Source organism: Dendrobates tinctorius, unplaced genomic scaffold (genome assembly GCF_039654945.1).
Source record: "Dendrobates tinctorius isolate UK_male_01 unplaced genomic scaffold, ASM3965494v1 ptg000366l, whole genome shotgun sequence".
NCBI lineage: Eukaryota > Metazoa > Chordata > Amphibia > Anura > Dendrobatidae > Dendrobates > Dendrobates tinctorius.
The window spans coordinates 4073598-4094635 of NW_027362032.1; the positions used below are offsets into that span (position 1 = coordinate 4073598).

General features: G+C 44.4%; 1 pseudogene; it reads right to left on the bottom strand.

The window, feature by feature from the left end:
* Nucleotides 1–2300: 2300 nt before the first annotated feature.
* LOC141075589 (uncharacterized) overlaps nucleotides 2301–21038 on the bottom strand; it is an 82736-nt pseudogene continuing 63998 nt past the window's right edge.

Here is a 21038-nt window from a genome sequence, read left to right on the forward strand (position 1 = left end):
CAGACCTGACAGAATAACAAATCTGCAGGTTGTTGGGCATCTAGGAAATAGCGACCACAATATTGTACAGTGTCACTTGTCTTTCGCTAGGGGGACATGTCAGGGAGTCACAAAAACACTGAACTTTAGGAAGGCAAAGTCTGACCAGCTTAGAGATGCCCTTAATCTGGTGACTGGGACAATGTCCTCAGAAATAAGAATACACAAAATAAATGGGAAATGTTTAAGAATATCCTAAATAGGCACTGTAAGGCCTTTCACACTTCAGTTATTTGCATCAGTTACAATCCGCCAAAAAGGCGGAAAAGCGGATCTGTTCTCAACTGATGTGAACGGATGGCACAGGATCCGTTTTGAGACGGATCCTGAAAAACGCTGGCTGGGGAGAGAGAGAGAGAGAGAATTTTTTTTTTTGTCCGGCACCTAGACAGAATTTCGGGTTAAATAAGTGTCTGGAGGATCCGCTGGGAAAAAAAACGTTACAAGCCCCATTTCGAAATCTTTGAGAATGGAAACGGACAGCAACATTATGGCGGATCCTCACAAAAACGGATGCAACGGACAGCAATCCGTCAGGATCCGCCACTAATGATATTCAATGGGGAAAAAAACGGATCCTCAAAAGAAAATTGCGGATCCGTTTTTTTCAAAACCTGGCGGATTGTGACTGATTGTAAAAAACTGAAGTGTGAAACAGGCTTAAGCGGTTTATACCTTGTGGGAATAAAAGGACAAGAAATAGGAAAAACCCAGTGTGGCTAAACAAAGAAGAGGAGCAATTACCAGTAAAAAGAAAGCATTTAAACTACTAAAGCAGGATGGCACAGTTGAAGCTCTAAAACACTATAGGGAGAAAAATACTTTATCTAAAAAACTAATTAAAGCTGCCAAAAAGGAAACAGAGAAGCACATTGCTAAGGAGAGTAAAACTAATCCCAATCTGTATCAACTACATCAATAGTAAAAAAATCAAAAGTGAAAGTGTAGGCCCATTAAAAAATTGTGAGGAAAGAATGGTTGTAGATGACGAGGAAAAAGGTAATATATTAAACATCTTCTTCTCCACGGTATTCAAGGTGGAAAATGAAATGCTAGGTAAAATGCCAAGAGACAAAGAAAACCCTATATTAAGGGTCACTAATCTAACCCAGAAGAGGTGCGAAACCGGCTAAATAAGATTAAAATAGGGTCCGGATGGCATACACCCACGAGTACTAAGAGAACTAAGTAATGTAATAGATAAACTATTATTTCTTATATTTAAGGACTCTATAGCGACGGGGTTTTTCCACAGGACTGGCGGATAGCAAATGTGGTACCAATATTCAAAAAGGGCTCTAAAAGTAAACCTGGAAATTAAAGGCCAGTGAGTCTAACCTCTATTGTTGGTAAAATATTTGAAGGGTTTCTGAGGGATGTTATTCTGGATTATCTCAATGAGAATAACTGTTTAACTCCATATCAACATGGGTTTATGAGGAATCGCTAATGTCAAACCAATCAGTTTTTATGAAGAGGTAAGCTATAGGCTGGACGTGGTATATCTTGATTTTCCAAAGCATTTGATACCGTGCCACACAAGAGGTTGGTACACAGAATGAGAATGCCTTAGTGATAGAAAGCAGAGGGGGGTTATAAATGGTATATTCTCTAACTGGGTTGCTGTGACCAGTGGGGTACCGCAGGGGTCGGTTTTGGGACCTATTCCAATCAACATATTTAGCAACGATCTGGTAGGTTTACACAGTAAAATATCGATATTTGCAGATGATACAAAACTATGTAAAGCCGTCAATACAAGAGAAGATAGTATTCTGCTACAGATGGATCTGGATAAGTTGGAAACTTGGGCTGAAAGGTGGCAGATGCGGTTTAACAATGATAAATGTAAGGTTATACACATGGGAAGAAGGAATCAATATCACCATTACACACTGAACGGTAAACCACTGGGTAAATCTGACATGGAGAAGGACTTGGGGATCCTAGTTAACGATAAACTTACCTGGAGCAGCCAGTGCCAGGCAGCGGCTGCCAAGGCAAACAGGATCATGGGGTGCATTAAAAGAGGTCTGGATACACATGATGAGAGCATTATACTGCCTCTGTACAAATCCCTGGTTAGACCGCACATGGAGTACTGTGTACAGTTTTGGGCACCGGTGCTCAGGAAGGATATAATGGAACTAGAGCGAGTACAAAGGAGGGCAACAAAATTAATAAATGGGATGGGGGAACTACAATACCCAGAGAGATTAGCAAAATTAGGATTATTTAGTCTAGAAAAAAGACGACTGAGGGGTGATCTAATAACAATGTATAAATATATAAGGGGACAATACAAATATCTCGCCAAGGATCTGTTTATACCAAGGAAGGTGACAGTCACAAGGGGGCATTCTCTGCGTCTGGAGGAGAGAAGGTTTTTCCACCAACATAGAAGAGGATTCTTTACTGTTAGGGCAGTGAGAATCTGGAATTCCCTGCCTGAGGAGGTAGTGATGGCGAACTCAGTCGAGGGGTTCAAGAGAGGCTTGGATGTCTTCCTGGAGCGTAACAATATTGTATCTTACAGTTATTAGGTTCTTTAGAAGGACGTAGATCTGGGGATTTATTATGACAGAATTCTATAGACTGAACTGGATGGACTAATGTCTTTTTTCGGCCTTACTAACTATGTTACTACGTAATATGGTTTCTCTCCTATGTGAGTTCGCTGGTGGCCAACAAAATGTGATTTACGTGCAAAACATTTCCCACATTCTGAACATGAAAAAGGTTTCTCCCCTGTGTGAGTTCTCTGGTGACTAATAAGATTCCCTTTGTGGTTAAAACATTTCCCACATTCTGAACAGGAAAACGGCTTCTCCCCTGTGTGAGTTCTCTGGTGGTTAACAAAATGTGATTTATATGCAAAATATCTCCCACATTCTGAACAGGAAAATGGCTTCTTTGATTCAGGAGCAGCTTGTTTTTCATTGCCTCTTTTGTGACTTTGATTTTTCTTAGTAGTCGGTAATGAATCAGAAGATGGGACCTGTTTCATAGGATCAGATGAGAGATCTTTGCTGTGAATGGATGATGATATATCTGGAGTAACAGCATTCACTTCAGTTTTATCTTGTAGGATCTTAATATCATCAGATTTAAAAGTTGAAGATGTCAGCTGTCCCTCTGATCTCCTGGTGCAGTCATCTGTTAAGATGAAAAACATTTTTTTTTAATAAAATATCCTTGAGTTTTATATTTTTGAACATTTCTACTTAAACTGTCCATAAAAATGGCAAGCTATGTAAAAAAGTCTTTATTTATTTACCAAGACAATGACAGTTCACAGTCTAATAGAAAACCTTGTTGGATGAGCCAGTAGTGTGCGGTGTTCAACTGTTTGTACATTCTGCCTCCCAAATATCCAATAAAAAGAAACCAATCAATGTCATGTAGGTGAAAATAATACCAATTCTCATCTCACAAAAAACAAGACCTCACTCAGGTCCATCATCTGTCAATGGAAAAACAGAGGTTCCCACACTATTAGTGGCTCAAAGGCTGTTGAAAAGCAACAAGGTTTCTATAAACCAATCCAGCAAAATCCGCTCTCACTTCGGAGTCTTGCAGTGTGCGCAAACAACATTTAGGATCCCTGTATTTAGCAATATTATAGTGAGAAGAATCCACTTAATTTGTGGTGTCTCCTGGAGCACAATCTGGGCACTATGTGCTGGGTAAGAAAATGGCAAATGTGTAATTTTCACTCTCCAACATCCACTGCGTGTTAATTTCCGGAAAATGGCTGTGGAGTCAAAATATTCACTCCTCCTACACACATGGTCAATGTTGTTGGTACCCTTCATTTGATGACAGAAAAACCCACAATGGTCACAGAAATAACTTGAATCAGACAAAGTAACAATAAATAAAAAATCTATGAAAATTAACAAATGAAAGTCAGACATTGCTTTTCAGCCAGGCTTCCACAGAATTTAAAAAAATAAATAAAACTCATGAAATTGCCTTTACAGAAATTATGGTGCCCTTAACTTAACCACTTCATGACTGCCAACGATAGATAAATGTTGGCGCTTGCGCCGTTTGTATACTGTTGGCAGTTTTATGCTCATCAGGACCCCCACGTATCTTATAACGATTCCGGCTCACATCGCTTCCTGTGACCCCCGCCCTCATCGACATCTGATTGGTTCAGGTCCTTATGACGTCAGCGTCACACCAGCCAATGAGACAAATCACTAGGAAAGTTTGTTGTAGCAGTGAACTTTCCCGGGTGATCTGCCTCATAAAAACGCTGTTTCTCCTCAGATCTCCGGTCAGTGAGAGATTAGAGGAGAAACAGTGTTACAAGTGCTGCTGCCAACAGCTGTGTCAGTCAGCGATTGTGCTATAAAGTAAAAAACAGATAAGGCAGGTTAGGATTAGTGCTATAGTTAGGGTTAGTGTTAGGCTAAAGTTAGGGGTAGAGTAAAGAATTAGGCTTTTCTCAATTGTCTCCCCAATAATTTGGTCACATCAGTCATGTCAGAGTTTTCTATTTCCGGGAAAAAAAATGAAAATGAATAAAATGGCCGGTCACTATTATAGTGCAGAGGAGGCTTATGCACTTTCCTGTTCTGACAGTGAAGAAAGTGCAGTGACAGATGGCGATGTGGATTTCGAGGGATTTAGCAGCAGCGACAGTGATAGCTCAGAAATGAGCAGTGATTCTGGTCCATCCTCACACACAAGGACCAGTACAACCAGAAGGACAAATAGCGCTTCTGGAGAAATGTCTCCAACTCAGGGAACAATGCCCAGTACTAGCGCTGTCCCTAGTGCTCGTGAATTGGTGCACACCAATGTCCAAGGGGCTTTGCCTCTTGATGTAGCATTTCCCAGATGGGAGGCTTCGGATTCGGCTACTCCATTCATCCCTAATTTTAATGCCATTCCTGATATAAATGTGGAGGTGGAAAATTTTGGACTAATTATATTTATTAGTTGTGACAGATACAGTTGTGGCCAAAAGTATTGACACCCCTGCAATTCTGTCAGATAATACTCAGTTTCTTCCTGAAAATGATTGCAAACACAAATTCTTTGGTATTATCATCTTCATTTAATTTGTCTTAAATGAAAAAACACAAAAAGAATTGTCCTAAAGCCAAATTGGATATACTTCCACACCTAACATAAAAAAGAGGGTGGACAAAAGTATTGGCACTGTTCAAAAAATCATGTGATGCTTCTCTAATTTGTGTAATTAACAGCACCTGTAACTTACCTGTGGCACCTAACAGGTGTTGGCAATAACTAAATCACACTTGCAGCCAGTTGACATGGATTAAAGTTGACTCAACCTCTGTCCTGTGTCCTTGTGTGTACCACATTGAGCATGGAGAAAAGAAAGAAGACCAAAGAACTGTCTGAGGACTTGAGAAACCAAATTGTGAGGAAGCATGAGCAATCTCACGGCTACAAGTCCATCTCCATAGACCTGAATGTTCCTGTGTCTACCGTGCGCAGTGTCATCAAGAAGTTTAAAGCCCATGGCACTGTGGCTAACCTCCCTAGATGTGGACGGAAAAGAAAAATTGACAAGAGATTTCAACGCAAGATTGTGCGGATGTTGGATAAAGAACCTCGACTAACATCCAAACAAGTTCAAGCTGCCCTGCAGTCCAAGGGTACAACAGTGTCAACCTGTACTATCCGTCGGCGTCTGAATGAAAAGGGACTGTGTTGTGAGTTCATTTTCCCCTTCACTACTGAGGCCCGATGAACTCCCTCTTCTGGTAAGGAAAGGTAGTGAGCCTGATTATCAGCCACCTGAGCCTAATGATGATGACTGGCTGAGTGGAGTTACGGACTGGATATAAGGCTGCCGACGCCCTTCTGCCCTGCGGGTGATTTCTCTGTGGGATCCTTGGAGACCAGTCTGAATTCCTGCTCTTCTAAAGCTAAGTTTTTCTGCTCTGCTTTTTGCATTTGTGCTTTGACTTTGTTTGCTTTGCTTTTCTGGACTTCTGCCATTCCCTGCTGGGGTGAGCTGAATTCCTTTAGCTCTGTCTTCTGAAAATACCTGAGTGCTCATATAGTTTTTGAAGCCTAGCTGCTTCAGGGTCTTTTTCCATATCAGCTGTTGGCTTATGTCTTTGATAGGATTTTGGCAGATTGCAGACAGCAACCTTCCTTTCCTGTCCTGTTTACTTCAGCTTGGGCCCCATCGTTTGCTCAGCCTATCTTTCTATCTGTGTGAGTGTTTTTTCATCTTGCTTCACCATCATTATATGTTGGGGGCTGCCTTTTACTTTGGGGTCTGCTCTGGGGCAGTTTAGATTTCCTTTTCTGTCTTTAGGCTATTTAGCTCTCCGGCTGTGATAGAGGGGTCTAGGGCACTGTAGGAACCCCCCACGGCTACTGCTAGTTGTGTTGATAGGTTCAGGGGTCTGCAATCTGATAGTTGCCAACTTCTCTGGTTTTCTGGACGTAGCTTCTATTTTTGTGTCTGCTTCCTACGGTGACTCATTCATAACAGGACTGTATGGTAGGAGACCCAGGAAGACCCCACTTCTTACCCCGAGACATAAAAAAGCCAGGCTGGAGTTTGCCAAAACTTACCTGAAAAAGGCTAAAACATTTTGGAAGAATGTTCTCTGGTCAGATGAGACAAAAGTAGAGCTTTTTGGGCAAAGGTATCAACATAGAGTTTACAGGAGAAAAAAGAGGCATTCAAAGAAAAAACACGGTCCCTACAGTCAAACATGACGGAGGTTCCCTGATGTTTTGGGGTTGCTTTGCTGCCTCTGGCACTGGGCTGCTTGACTGTGTGCATGGCATTATGAAGTCTGAAGACTACCAACAAATTTTGCAGCATAATGTAGGGCCCAGTGTGAGAAAGCTGGGTCTCCCTCAGAGGTCATGGGTCTGCCAGCAGGACAATGACCCAAAACACACTTCAAAAAGCACTAGAAAATGGTTTGAGAGAAAGCACTGGAGACTTCTAAGGTGGCCAGCAATGAGTCCAGACCTGAATCCCATAGAACACCCGTGGAGAGATCTAAACATGGCAGTTTGGAGAAGGCACCCTTCAAATATCAGGGACCTGGAGCAGTTTGCCAAAGAAGAATGGTCTAAAATTCCAGCAGAGCATTGTAAGAAACTCATTGATGGTTACCGGAAGCGGTTGGTCGCAGTTATTTGGCTAAAGGTTGTGCAACCAAGTATAATGCTGAGGGTGCCAATACTTTTGTCTGGCCCATTTTTGGAATTGTGTGTGAAATGATCAAAGTTTTGCTTTTTGCTTCATTCTCTTTTGTGTTTTTTCATTTAAGACAAATTAAATGAAGATAATAATACCAAAGAATTTGTGTTTGCAATCATTTTCAGGAAGAAACTGAGTATTATCTGGCAGAATTGCAGGGGTGTCAATACTTTTGGCCACAACTGTAGCTTGCTAGAGCATATTGTCCTACAAACAATTTTATATGCGTCCCAATTCATCAGCCAGAATCCACGATCCTATTATGCTAGGTCAAATTTATGGACACAAACTAATGTCCTAGAAAAGAAACAGCTTTTCACATTTATGAGGGGAAACACAGCCAACTAAACCCACCAGGATGCCCTACTTATCTGGGGACATCGGGAAAAATGGTTTTGAGCCTTTTTTTTTTTTTTTTTTATAAAAAGGCTACAATCTATATGTTGACAACTACTACACCAGCATACCTCTATTTAAAAGTCTGGTTGAACATAACATAGGGGCTTGTGGGACCATTCGCAAAAACCGTCAGGGGTTTCCACAATCATTGGTCAGCAAAAAGTTCCGAAAGGGGCAGTCAGGGGCTTTACACAATGGAGAGCTGCTTGCCCTTAATATTAAGGATAAATAAAATATTTTTATCCTGAGCTCGATCCACACAGATGCCACAAGGGCCACTGCAGACCAACAGGGATCCACTACTCCAAAACCTGTGTCTGTCATTGACTACAACAAATATATGGGGGTGTGGACCTTGCAGATCAGGTTCTACAGTCATACCAGGTGTCAAGAAAATCATATATCTGGTATAAAAAGTTAGTCATGTATTTGTTTCAGGTGGCTACATATAATTCTTTTGTGTTATACAAAAAAGCCAGAAATGCAGATACTTTCCTTGATTATCAGGAAAAGGTCACTGAAAATCTTGTTTTTGACAATGTTGTCTGCCTCCTACGGTGACTCATTCATAACAGAATCACCCGCCACACCGCTGATCCTAGGGTACTCAATAGCAGGAAAGAATTGCAGAAAAAAAAAAAAAAAGTGTGTATATTTTTTCCTCTATATCTCTGAGGCCGTAGGGGGAATTTTCTTTTTCTCTCAATGGAGATAAAGCAATTGTCTGATCGTGTGGAGCAGCTCGCTGCGGAAGTGCGGGGAATTTCCGCCTACCTTGCTCATTCACATGCTGCTGAACCAAAGATTCCTACACCTGATGTATTTTTTGGGGATCGGTCTAAATTTTTGAATTTCAAAAATAATTGTAAATTATTTTTTGCCTTGAAGCCTAACTCGTCAGGGAGCTCCGCGCAGCAGGTTAAAATTGTCATCTCTTTGCTGCGTGGCGATCCCCAGGATTGGGCGTTTTCTTTGAAACCAGATGATCCTATTCTGACTAATGTGAATGCATTTTTTCAAGCCTTGGGGTTGTCGGTGTGCCTTTAGTGAGGCTCCGGTGTTTTCCACCTCTCCTCAGTCGCATGATGTTCCTGATTATTTGGCGGACTTTTATGATGTATTTAGTGACAATGAGTCTGCGTCTCTGCCTCCACATAGGAGTTATGACTGTGCAATTGAACTGAGCCCGGGGGTGTAAATTTCCCAAGGGTCGGCTCTTCAATTTATCTGTACCCGAGCACGAGGCTATGCGATCCTATATTAAGGAGGCATTGGAGAAGGGTCATATTAGACCATCCTCGTCACCCTTAGGTGCCGGGTTTTTTTTTGTAGCCAAAAAGGATGGATCATTAAGACCTTGTATTAATTATCGTGCCCTCAACAAAATTACTGTTAAATATCAGTATCCGTTACCCCTGATTTCGGATCTATTCTCTAGAGTTAAAGGTGATGGTGGTTTACCAAGCTTGACCTCAGGGGGGCATATAATCTTATTCGCATTAAGCATGGGGATGAATGGAAGACGGCGTTTAATACTCCGGAGGGACATTTTGAGTACCTGGTGATGCCTTTTGGGCTCACTAATGCCCCTTCTGTCTTCCAGTGCTTCATGAACGATATTTTCCGAGATTTTGTCGATAAATTTTTGATTATCTATCTGGATGATATTTTGATCTTCTCCAAGGATTGGGATTCTCATGTGGAACATATTCGGACTGTGTTCCGGATCTTGAGGGAGAATTCCCTGTATGTCAAAGGATCTAAATGCCTTTTTGGAGTACAGAGGATTTCTTTTTTGGGATTTATTTTGTCCCCGTCAACTATTGAAATGGACCCGGCCAAGGTACAGGCCATTTACAATTGGGTTCAGCCCACTTCTTTGAAGGCCCTCCAGAAGTTTTTGGGTTTTGCTAATTTTTATCGGAAATTTATAGCAAAATTTTCTAGTATTGCCAAGCCATTGACTGATTTGACTAAGAAGGGTGCTGATGTGTTAAATTGGTCTCCGGAGGCTGTTTCTTCCTTTCAGGAGCTTAAGCGAATATTCACCTCAGCCCCGGTTTTGCGGCAACCTGATGTCTCACTTCCGTTCCAGGTAGAGGTGGATGCTTCTGAGATTGGTGCAGGAGCTGTTTTGTCCCAAAAGGATCCTGTAACATCTAAAATGAATCCCTGTGCTTTCTTTTCCCGAAAGTTCTCTCCATCTGAACGTAACTATGATGTGGAGAATCGGGAACTGTTGGCCATGAAATGGGCATTTGAGGAGTGGAGACATTGGTTGGAGGGAGCTAAGCATCAAGTCGTGGTCCTCACTGACCACAAGAATTTAATTTACCTAGAGTCGGCTAAGCGCTTGAACCCTAGACAGGCTAGGTGGGCCTTGTTTTTTACACGTTTTGATTTTGTGGTTTCTTTTCTTCCTGGAACTAAGAATGTCAAGGCTGACGCCCTCTCTAGGAGCTTCTTTGCTGATTCTCCTGTGGTGACCAAGCCTGCTACCATCTTAGGCGAAGGGGTAGTTCTTTCTGCCATCTCGCCCGATTTGAGACATGCTCTGGAAGAGTTCCAGGAGGACAAACCTGAGCATTGTCCCAGTGGAAAGTTGTATGTTCCTGACCAGTGGAAGAAGAGAGTGATGTCTGAAGTTCATTGCTCTGCTTTGGCTGGTCATCCAGGTATTTTTGGTACTAGAGATCTGGTGAGTCGGTCCTTTTGGTGGCCCTCCTTGTCTCGTGATGTCAGGAATTTTGTGCAGTCCTGTGGGACGTGCTCCCGGTCTAAATCGTGTTCTCGCTCTAGTGGGTTGTTGATGCCTTTGCCTGTCCCCAAGAGGCCATGGACCCATATTTCAGTGGATTTCATCTCTGATATGCCTGTCTCTCAAAGGATGACTGTTATTTGGGTGATTTGTGATAGGTTCTCTAAGATGGTTCATCTTGTACCACTCCCTAAGTTGCCGTCTTCCTCTGAGTTGGTGCCCCTGTTTTTTCAACAGGTGGTTCGCTTGCACGGGATTCCTGAGAACATTGTATCTGACAGAGGAGTTCAGTTTGTGTCTAGATTTTGGAGAACTTTCTGTTCCAAGCTGGGAATTCAGTTGTCCTTCTCCTCTGCTTTTCACCCTCAGACCAATGGGCAGACAGAGAGAACAAACCAGACCTTGGAGTCATATTTGAGATGCTTTATTTCCGCTGATCAGGATGATTGGGTTTCATTTTTGCCCTTGGCCGAATTTGCTTTAAATAATAGAGCTAGTTCTGCCACTTTGATGTCACCTTTTTTTTGTAACTTTGGGTTTCATCCTCGATTCTCTTCAGGGCAGGTGGAGCCCTCTGCCTGCCCAGGTGTTGACACTGTGGTGGAGAGAATGCACCAGATCTGGGACCAAGTGGTAGATAAGTTATCTCTCTCCCAGGAAAAGGCCCAGCGGTTTTCCAACCGACATAGGACCATTGGTCCCCAGTTTAAGGTTGGTGATATGGTGTGGTTATCATCAAAAAATATTGCTATGAAGGTGGCTTCTCCTAAGTTTAAGCCTAGATTTATTGGACCTTACAAGATTTTGGAGATTATTAATCCGGTCTCTTTTTGTTTGGCTCTTCCTGTCACATTTAAAATCCATAATGTGTTTCATAAGTCCTTGTTGAAGAGGTTTGTTCAACCTGTTGTTCCGGGGGTGGCACCTCCAGACCCTGTATTGGTTGAAGGTAACATGGAATATGAGGTAGAGAAAGTACTGGATTCCCGTCTGGCTAGACGGAGACTCCAGTATTTGGTTAAGTGGAAGGGTTATGGTCAGGAGGATAATTCCTGGGTCTCTGCCTCTGATATTCATGCCAAAAGATTGGTGCGTGCCTTTCATCGGGCTCACCCTGATCGCCCTGGTGGCGTGGTTGAGGGTTCGGTGACCCCTCCTCAAGGGGGAGGTACTGTTGTGAGTTCATTTTCCCCTTCACTACTGAGGCCCGATGAACTCCCTCTTCTGGTAAGGAAAGGTAGTGAGCCTGATTATCAGCCACCTGAGCCTAATGATGATGACTGGCTGAGTGGAGTTACGGACTGGATATAAGGCTGCCGACGCCCTTCTGCCCTGCGGGTGATTTCTCTGTGGGATCCTTGGAGACCAGTCTGAATTCCTGCTCTTCTAAAGCTAAATTTTTCTGCTCTGCTTTTTGCATTTGTGCTTTGACTTTGTTTGCTTTGTTTTTCTGGACTTCTGCCATTCCCTGCTGGGGTGAGCTGAATTCCTTTAGCTCTGTCTTCTGAAAATACCTGAGTGCTCATATAGTTTTTGAAGCCTAGCTGCTTCAGGGTCTTTTTCCATATCAGCTGTTGGCTTATGTCTTTGATAGGGTTTTGGCAGATTGCAGACAGCAACCTTCCTTTCCTGTCCTGTTTAGTTTAGCTTGGGCCCCATCGTTTGCTCAGCCTATCTTTCTATCTGTGTGAGTGTTTTTTCATCTTGCTTCACCGTAATTATATGTTGGGGGCTGCCTTTTACTTTGGGGTCTGCTCTGGGGCAGTTTAGATTTCCTTTTCTGTCTTTAGGCTATTTAGCTCTCCGGCTGTGATCAAGGGGTCTAGGGCACCGTAGGAACCCCCCACGGCTACTGCTAGTTGTGTTGATAGGTTCAGAGGTCTGCAATCTGATAGTTGCCAACTTCTCTGGTTTTCTGGACGTAGCTTCTATTTTTGTGTCTGCCTCCTACGGTGACTCATTCATAACAGGACTGTATGGTAGGAGACCAAGGAAGACCCCACTTCTTACCCCGAGACATAAAAAAGCCAGGCTGGAGTTTGCCAAAACTTACCCGAAAAAGGCTAAAACATTTTGGAAGAATGTTCTCTGGTCAGATGAGACAAAAGTAGAGCTTTTTGGGCAAAGGTATCAACATAGAGTTTACAGGAGAAAAAAGAGGCATTCAAAGAAAAAAACACGGTCCCTACAGTCAAACATGGCAGAGGTTCCCTGATGTTTTGGGGGTTGCTTTGCTGCCTCTGGCACTGGGCTGCTTGACTGTGTGCATGGCATTATGAAGTCTGAAGACTACCAACAAATTTTGCAGCATAATGTAGGGCCCAGTGTGAGAAAGCTGGGTCTCCCTCAGAAGTCATGGGTCTGCCAGCAGGACAATGACCCAAAACACACTTCAAAAAGCACTAGAAAATGGTTTGAGAGAAAGCACTGGAGACTTCTAAGGTGGCCAGCAATGAGTCCAGACCTGAATCCCATAGAACACCTGTGGAGAGATCTAAAAATGGCAGTTTGGAGAAGGCACCCTTCAAATATCAGGGACCTGGAGCAGTTTGCCAAAGAAGAATGGTCTAAAATTCCAGCAGAGTATTGTAAGAAACTCATTGATGGTTACCGGAAGCGGTTGGTCGCAGTTATTTTGGCTAAAGGTTGTGCAACCAAGTATAATGCTGAGGGTGCCAATACTTTTGTCTGGCCCATTTTTGGAGTTGTGTGTGAAATGATCAAAGTTTTGCTTTTTGCTTCATTCTCTTTTGTGTTTTTTCATTTAAGACAAATTAAATGAAGATAATAATACCAAAGAATTTGTGTTTGCAATCATTTTCAGGAAGAAACTGAGTATTATCTGACAGAATTGCAGGGGTGTCAATACTTTTGGCCACAACTGTAGCTTGCTAGAGCATATTGTCCTACAAACAATTTTATATGCGTCCCAATTTATCAGCCAGAATCCACGATCCTATTATGCTAGGTCAAATTTATGGACACAAACTAATGTCCTAGAAAAGAAACAGCTTTTCACATTTATGAGGGGAAACACAGTCAACTAAACCCACCAGGATGCCCTACTTATCTGGGGACATCTGGAAAAATGGTTTTGAGCCTTTTTTTTTTTTTTACAAAAAGGCAACAATCTGTATGTTGACAACTACTACACCAGCATACCTCTATTTAAAAGTCTGGTTGAACATAACATAGGGGCTTGTGGGACCATTCGCAAAAACCGTCAGGGGTTTCCACAATCATTGGTCAAAGAACATTTCCGAATGGGGCAGTCAGAGGCTTTACACAATGGAGAGCTGCTTGCCCTTAATATTAAGGATAAATAAAATATTTTTATCCTGAGCTCGATCCACACAGATGCCACAAGGGCCACTGCAGACCAACAGGGATCCACTACTCCAAAACCTGTGTCTGTCATTGACTACAACAAATATATGGGGTGTGGACCTTGCAGATCAGGTTCTACAGCCATACCAGGTATCAAGAAAATCATATACCTGGTATAAAAAGTTAGTCATGTATTTGTTTCAGGTGGCCACATATAATTCTTTTGTGTTATACAGAAAAGCCGGAAATGCAGACACTTTCCTTGATTATCAGGAAAAGGTCACTGAAAAGCTTGTTTTTGACAATGTTGTCCCCGCCAATCCTTTAGAATGTGAAGATGTGAGAAGACTCACTGAGCGACATTTTATTGCACTCATCCCAGTAACTGAAACAAGAAAGAACCCCCAGAGAAGATGTCGTGTATGTTCCTAGAGAGGAATGAGGCATGATCCCCGCTATTATTACCCACAATGCCCATCACTGCCAGCCTTATGCCTCCATGACGGCTTTACAATCTTCCACACAGAACCACGTTTTTGAACTGTTTTGACATTCAAGCATTTGGATTATTTAGTGACAGACACATTTGAGTAGAGCTGACGTAACAATTTCCGGGGGTAGGTGGGGGGAGGTCTCCAGAGACACAAGCTGGGCACAATATATTGGGCACTACAATGACATTTTTGCAATTTTTGCTCTGAAACTACAAGTTTCTGGAAATCATCCATGTAGTGAAACTGGTCACTATATCCATAGATGAATTCCCAGAGGGGTGTCACTTCCAAAATGGGGTCACTTCAGGGGGGATTCTGTTGTTCTGGCACTTAGCAGCTCTCCAAAGTGCCACAACAGCAGAATTCCCCCTGAAGTGACCCATTTTGGAAATGACACCCCTCTGCGAATTCATCTATGGGTGTAGTGACCATTTACCTATCTACCTACTTTCCAATGTAAAATCTGGGGTTAAAACAACATTTTAGTCGTAAAAATAAACCATATTTTTCGGACTATAAGACGCACTTTTTCCCAAGAAATTTTGGGGGGAAATGGGGGTGCGTCTTATAGTCGGAATATACTTACAAATGCTGCTGCGGCGGTGGTGCTATGTGGAGGGCTCCGCCAGCATTTTGTCAAAGCCCGGAGACCCCCGCAGTTCCATTGCTGTGATGCAGTGGTCTCCACAAAAATGGCCGCTGTGGGCGGCGCATGCTCAGATTCAGATCTTGGCCACGTGGTGGTGTATAGGAATGCAATATAGCGAATTATAGGGAGAGAATAGCTAATTTCTGGATATAAAGTACTGTACCATTAAATGGCCTTGGCACCCCGAAGTGCGTTTCATGTTTAGCTTTTTCCAAGGGGCTCTCCAAATGTGACATGGCAACCGCTAATTATTCCAGTATATTTTACATTCAAAAAGTCAAATGGCACGCCTTCCTTCCGAACCCTGCCGTGTGCCTAAACAGTATATTTCCCCGACATACGGGGTATCGGCATGCTCAGGAGAAATTGGAAAACAAAATGTATCATCCATTTTCTCCTGTTACGCTTGCAAAAGTAAAAAAAAAAATAGGTGTAAAGGAAAATTTTTATTATAGAAAAGAAAATGTTTATTTTTTCCTTCCACATTCCATTCATTCCTGTGAAGCAACTGAAGGGTTAATAAACTTCTTGAATGTGGTTTTGAGCTCCTTGAGGGGTGCAGTTTTTACAATGGTGTCACTTTTGGGTATTTTCGGTCATATTGACCCCCAAACTCACTTCAAATGTGAGGTGGTCCCTAAAAAAATGGTTTTGTAAATTTCGTTGTAAAAATGAGAAATCGCTGTTTAACTTTTAACCCTTATAACTTCCTAACAAAAAAAATTGATACAGATGCTACTGTGCAGGCGCCGCCATCGCCGATGATATTTTGCTGGATGTAATTTCTTTCTAAGCCTCACAATAGCCACAATATTATAGGCATTATCACCAATAATATCAATGCTATTATATGCATTATCTAATAATGGGGGCAGGTCAGTGAGGGGTCAGCGACCTGTCATAAGCCAATACAGATGAATATGTAATCAGAGCACCACATAAAGCCCCGCCCACAACCCCACCCACAGCCCCACCCCAGAGCACGAGAATCTCATTAACTGAAAACTACTAATACAGATCACACAACAGTAAACCAGAGTTGCCCTCATTTATGGTGGACCATTGGAGCTACTATGGATCCTGAGCAGAAGATTAGAGAAAATAATATTGCTCCCCATTTCAGGAGAGATTGTGCAGTAATCTGAATTCCTTAGGATCGAAAACAATGTAATTGGTTGTAAGTTCTATAGAAAAGGGCTTTCAATGCCCAAAGTCATTTGAACAGTTTTGGGTGGAGGAGAATGTTGTGGTCTAGAGGCAAAATGGTGATCATGGTAATACGGCCGGACTACACCACCGATAAAGCAGCCACAGCCGGTGACTGAGAAGAATCTGTGACTTCTCTGCATTCAGTGGTTACTACTCACCTGGGTAGTCATATGTGGGAATCTCCTCTTTACACCGCTCATCACCCCTCACATATGTCTCTGTAGTATTAATATGGGTCAGATCTTCACCCTGAAACAAATATTGTAAAAGTCACAGACAGATGGAGAAGTCCCATCTATGATCAGCTCTAATCCTGCCATCTCCACCGCTCTCATTACACAAGTATAAAACATATAATACTGGTGGATAAAACAAGACTGAGCACAAGACCTTCACAGCCGTCTACACATCATAGGGGAGATCTCCTGACACCTTCTCTCCATCTACCTGATGATCCTGAGGAGCACTGGGATCCTCTTGTTTCCAGTCCTGTGGAAGAAGAGGACGGGGACATCTCTCTAGTGTTGTCCTCTTTCTGGATAGATCTGGGGGAAACACATACAGGGACTGAATTCATTCTCTACATACAGATAATTATAGGCCGTGTGTATTTAGTCCTGTCTATTACCTGGTGATGTGAGGGGCTGGGGAACCTCCATTATGACGTTCTTGTACAGATCTCTGTGTCCTGCTAAATACTCCCACTCCTCCATGGAGAAATAGACGGCGACATCCTGACACCTTATAGGAACCTGACACATACAATGATACCGTCATCCCCCGATCCCTTCATAGTGTTACTGTATAATATCCCAGCATTCCCAGCAGTGTCACCTCTCCAGCCAGCAGCTCAATCATCTTGTAGATGAGTTCTAGGATCTTCTGGTCATTGATGTCCTCATGGATCAGGGGGTGAGGTGGAGGCCCTGTGATTGGGCTCAGGGGTCTTCCCCATCCCTCAGACACAGGGTCCTGACAGCGATCACTAGAGGTCTTCTTCACCACTGTGTAATCCTGGTTATGGAGAGACACATTAATAAATCTCACTACAGACATTTCCAGAGTCCTCACCTCTCCAGTTCTGTCCATCTGTTATTCCCATAGATAAGAATGATGTAATGTGACGTCATCAGAATCTCTCACCTCTCCAGTGAGACGGAAGAGGATCTCTAGGGTGAGGTGTAACATCCTCTCCGCCATCTTGTCTCTGTCCATATCCATCCTTGATGGGGAAATCAGGAAAATTCTCTTTTGTAGAAGATCTTCACTGAGAGGATCCGATATTGTAGAGACCTGAATGAGAAGAAGATGATCCGATGTAACATCATAAGAATCCTGTGTAATAATACAATTACTGGAGACAATAAGGGAAACATATGAGGAGATTTATTATTTTACATATATGTCTCTGTAGTATTAATATGGGTCAGATCTTCACCCTGAAACAAATATTGTAAAAGTCACAGACAGATGGAGAAGTCCCATCTATGATCAGCTCTAATCCTGCCATCTCCACCGTTCTCATTACACAAGTATAAAACACTAGCTGAAGAGCCCGGCGCTGCCCGGACATAGTAACTAAGTACAGTTAGTTATAACAAATTATAACGACTATATCTATCTCTACATATAAAGCTGAGTGTATAGCCCCGCCCACTCCGCATAGCCACATTCACGTTAATATCCCACATCATCCCATAATCCAGAGCCACCGGACTACTATCCCACATCATCCCATCAGCCAGAGCCACCGGACTACTATCCCTAATATCCCACATCATCCCATCAGCCAGAGCCACCGGACTACTACCCCTAATATCCCACATCATCCTGTCAGCCAGAGCCACCGGACTACTACCCCTAATATCCCACATCATCCCGTCAGCCAGAGCCACCGGACTACTACCCCTAATATCCCACATCATCCCGTCAGCCAGAGCCACCGGACTACTACCCCTAATATCCCACATCGTCCCATCAGCCAGAGCCACCGGACTACTACCCCTAATATCCCACATCGTCCCATCAGCCAGAGCCACCGGACTACTACCCCTAATATCCCACATCATCCCGTCAGCCAGAGCCACCGGACTACTACCCCTAATATCCCACATCGTCCCATCAGCCAGAGCCACCGGACTACTACCCCTAATATCCCACATCGTCCCATCAGCCAGAGCCACCGGACTACTACCCCTAATATCCCACATCGTCCCATCAGCCAGAGCCACCGGACTACTACCCCTAATATCCCACATCATCCCGTCAGCCAGAGCCACCGGACTACTACCCCTAATATCCCACATCATCTCGTCAGCCAGAGCCACCGGACTACTACCCCTAATATCCCACATCATCCCGTCAGCCAGAGCCACCGGACTACTACCCCTAATATCCCACATCATCCCATCAGCCAGAGCCACCGGACTACTACCCCTAATATCCCACATCATCTCGTCAGCCAGAGCCACCGGACTACTACCCCTAATATCCCACATCATCCCGTCAGCCAGAGCCACCGGACTACTACCCCTAATATCCCACATCATCCCGTCAGCCAGAGCCACCGGACTACTACCCCTAATATCCCACATCGTCCCATCAGCCAGAGCCACCGGACTACTACCCCTAATATCCCACATCGTCCCATCAGCCAGAGCCACCGGACTACTACCCCTAATATCCCACATCATCCCGTCAGCCAGAGCCACCGGACTACTACCCCTAATATCCCACATCGTCCCATCAGCCAGAGCCACCGGACTACTACCCCTAATATCCCACATCTTCCCGTCAGCCAGAGCCACCGGACTACTACCACTAATATCCCACATCATCCCGTCAGCCAGAGCCACCGGACTACTACCCCTAATATCCCACATCATCCCGTCAGCCATAGCCACTGGACTACTACCCCTAATATCCCACATCATCCCGTCAGCCAGAGCCACCGGACTACTACCACTAATATCCCACATCATCCCGTCAGCCAGAGCCACCGGACTACTACCCCTAATATCCCACATCATCCCGTCAGCCAGAGCCACCGGACTACTACCCCTAATATCCCACATCATCCCGTCAGCCAGAGCCACCGGACTACTACCCCTAATATCCCACATCGTCTCATCAGCCAGAGCCACCGGACTACTACCCCTAATATCCCACATCATCCCGTCAGCCAGAGCCACCGGACTACTACCCCTAATATCCCACATCATCCCGTCAGCCAGAGCCACCAGACTACTACCACTAATATCCCACATCATCGCATCACCCAGAGCCACCGGACTACTACCCCTAATATCCCACATCATCCCGTCAGCCAGAGCCACCGGACTACTACCCCTAATATCCCACATCGTCTCATCAGCCAGAGCCACCGGACTACTACCCCTAATATCCCACATCATCCCGTCAGCCAGAGCCACCGGACTACTACCCCAATATCCCACATCATCCCGTCAGCCAGAGCCACCGGACTACTACCCCTAATATCCCACATCGTCTCATCAGCCAGAGCCACCGGACTACTACCCCTAATATCCCACATCGTCCCATCAGCCAGAGCCACCGGACTACTACCACTAATATCCCACATCATCCCGTCAGCCAGAGCCACCGGACTACTACCCCTAATATCCCACATCATCCCGTCAGCCAGAGCCACCGGACTACTACCCCTAATATCCCACATCATCCCATCAGCCAGAGCCACCGGACTACCACCCCTAATATCCCACATCATCCCGTCAGCCAGAGCCACCGGACTACTACCCCTAATATCCCACATCATCCAGTCAGCCAGAGCCACCGGACTACTACCCCTAATATCCCACATCATCCCATCAGCCAGAGCCACCGGACTACTACCCTAATATCCCACATCATCCCATCAGCCAGAGCCACCGGACTACTACCCCTAATATCCCACATCATCTCGTCAGCCAGAGCCACTGGACTACTCCCCCTAATATCCCACATCATCCCATCAGCCAGAGCCACCGGACTACTACCACTAATATCCCACATCATCCCGTCAGCCAGAGCCACCGGACTACTACCCCTAATATCCCACATCATCCCGTCAGCCAGAGCCACCGGACTACTACCCCTAATATCCCACATCATCTCGTCAGCCAGAGCCACTGGACTACTCCCCCTAATATCCCACATCATCCCATCAGCCAGAGCCATCGGACTACTACCCCTAATATCCCACATCATCCAGTCAGCCAGAGCCACCGGACTACTACCCCTAATATCCCACATCATCCCGTCAGCCAGAGCCACCGGACTACTACCCCTAATATCCCACATCATCCAGTCAGCCAGAGCCACCGGACTACTACCCTAATATCCCACATCATCCCATCATCCTGGCGTCAGAACCAAAGCGCAGAGTGGATTTTCCCTGACTTCCATACCAATGATCCCTTTAATAGAACCCTGTGTCAGAATGAGAGCGCTGAGGGATTTGCCCTAACTCCCATACAGGAGATCCCTTTAAGAGAAGACTGGGGTCAGAACCAAAGCGCTGCATGGATTTGCCATGACTTCCATACCGGGGATCCCTTTAAGAGAGGCCTGGGGTCAGTATCAAAGCGCAGAGTGGATTTTCCCTGACTTCCATACCGGGGATCCCTTTAATAGAACCCTGAGGTCAGAATCAGAGTGCTGAGGGATTTGCCCTGACTTCCATACAGGAGATCTCTTTAAGAGAGCCTGGGGTCAGTACCAGAGCATTTGAAGGCAATTGCCCTGACGTCCATACCGGAGATCCCTTTAAGAGAGGCCTGGGTTCAAAACTGAAGCGCTGGATGGATTTGCCCTAACTTCCATACCAATGATCCCTTTAAGAGGCAAGATGTGCCTATGGGACGGAGGATGTGTGATGGGTATATGGGCAGGGAGGGGGGGATTCATTTCTGTCATGCTCTCTGCTCC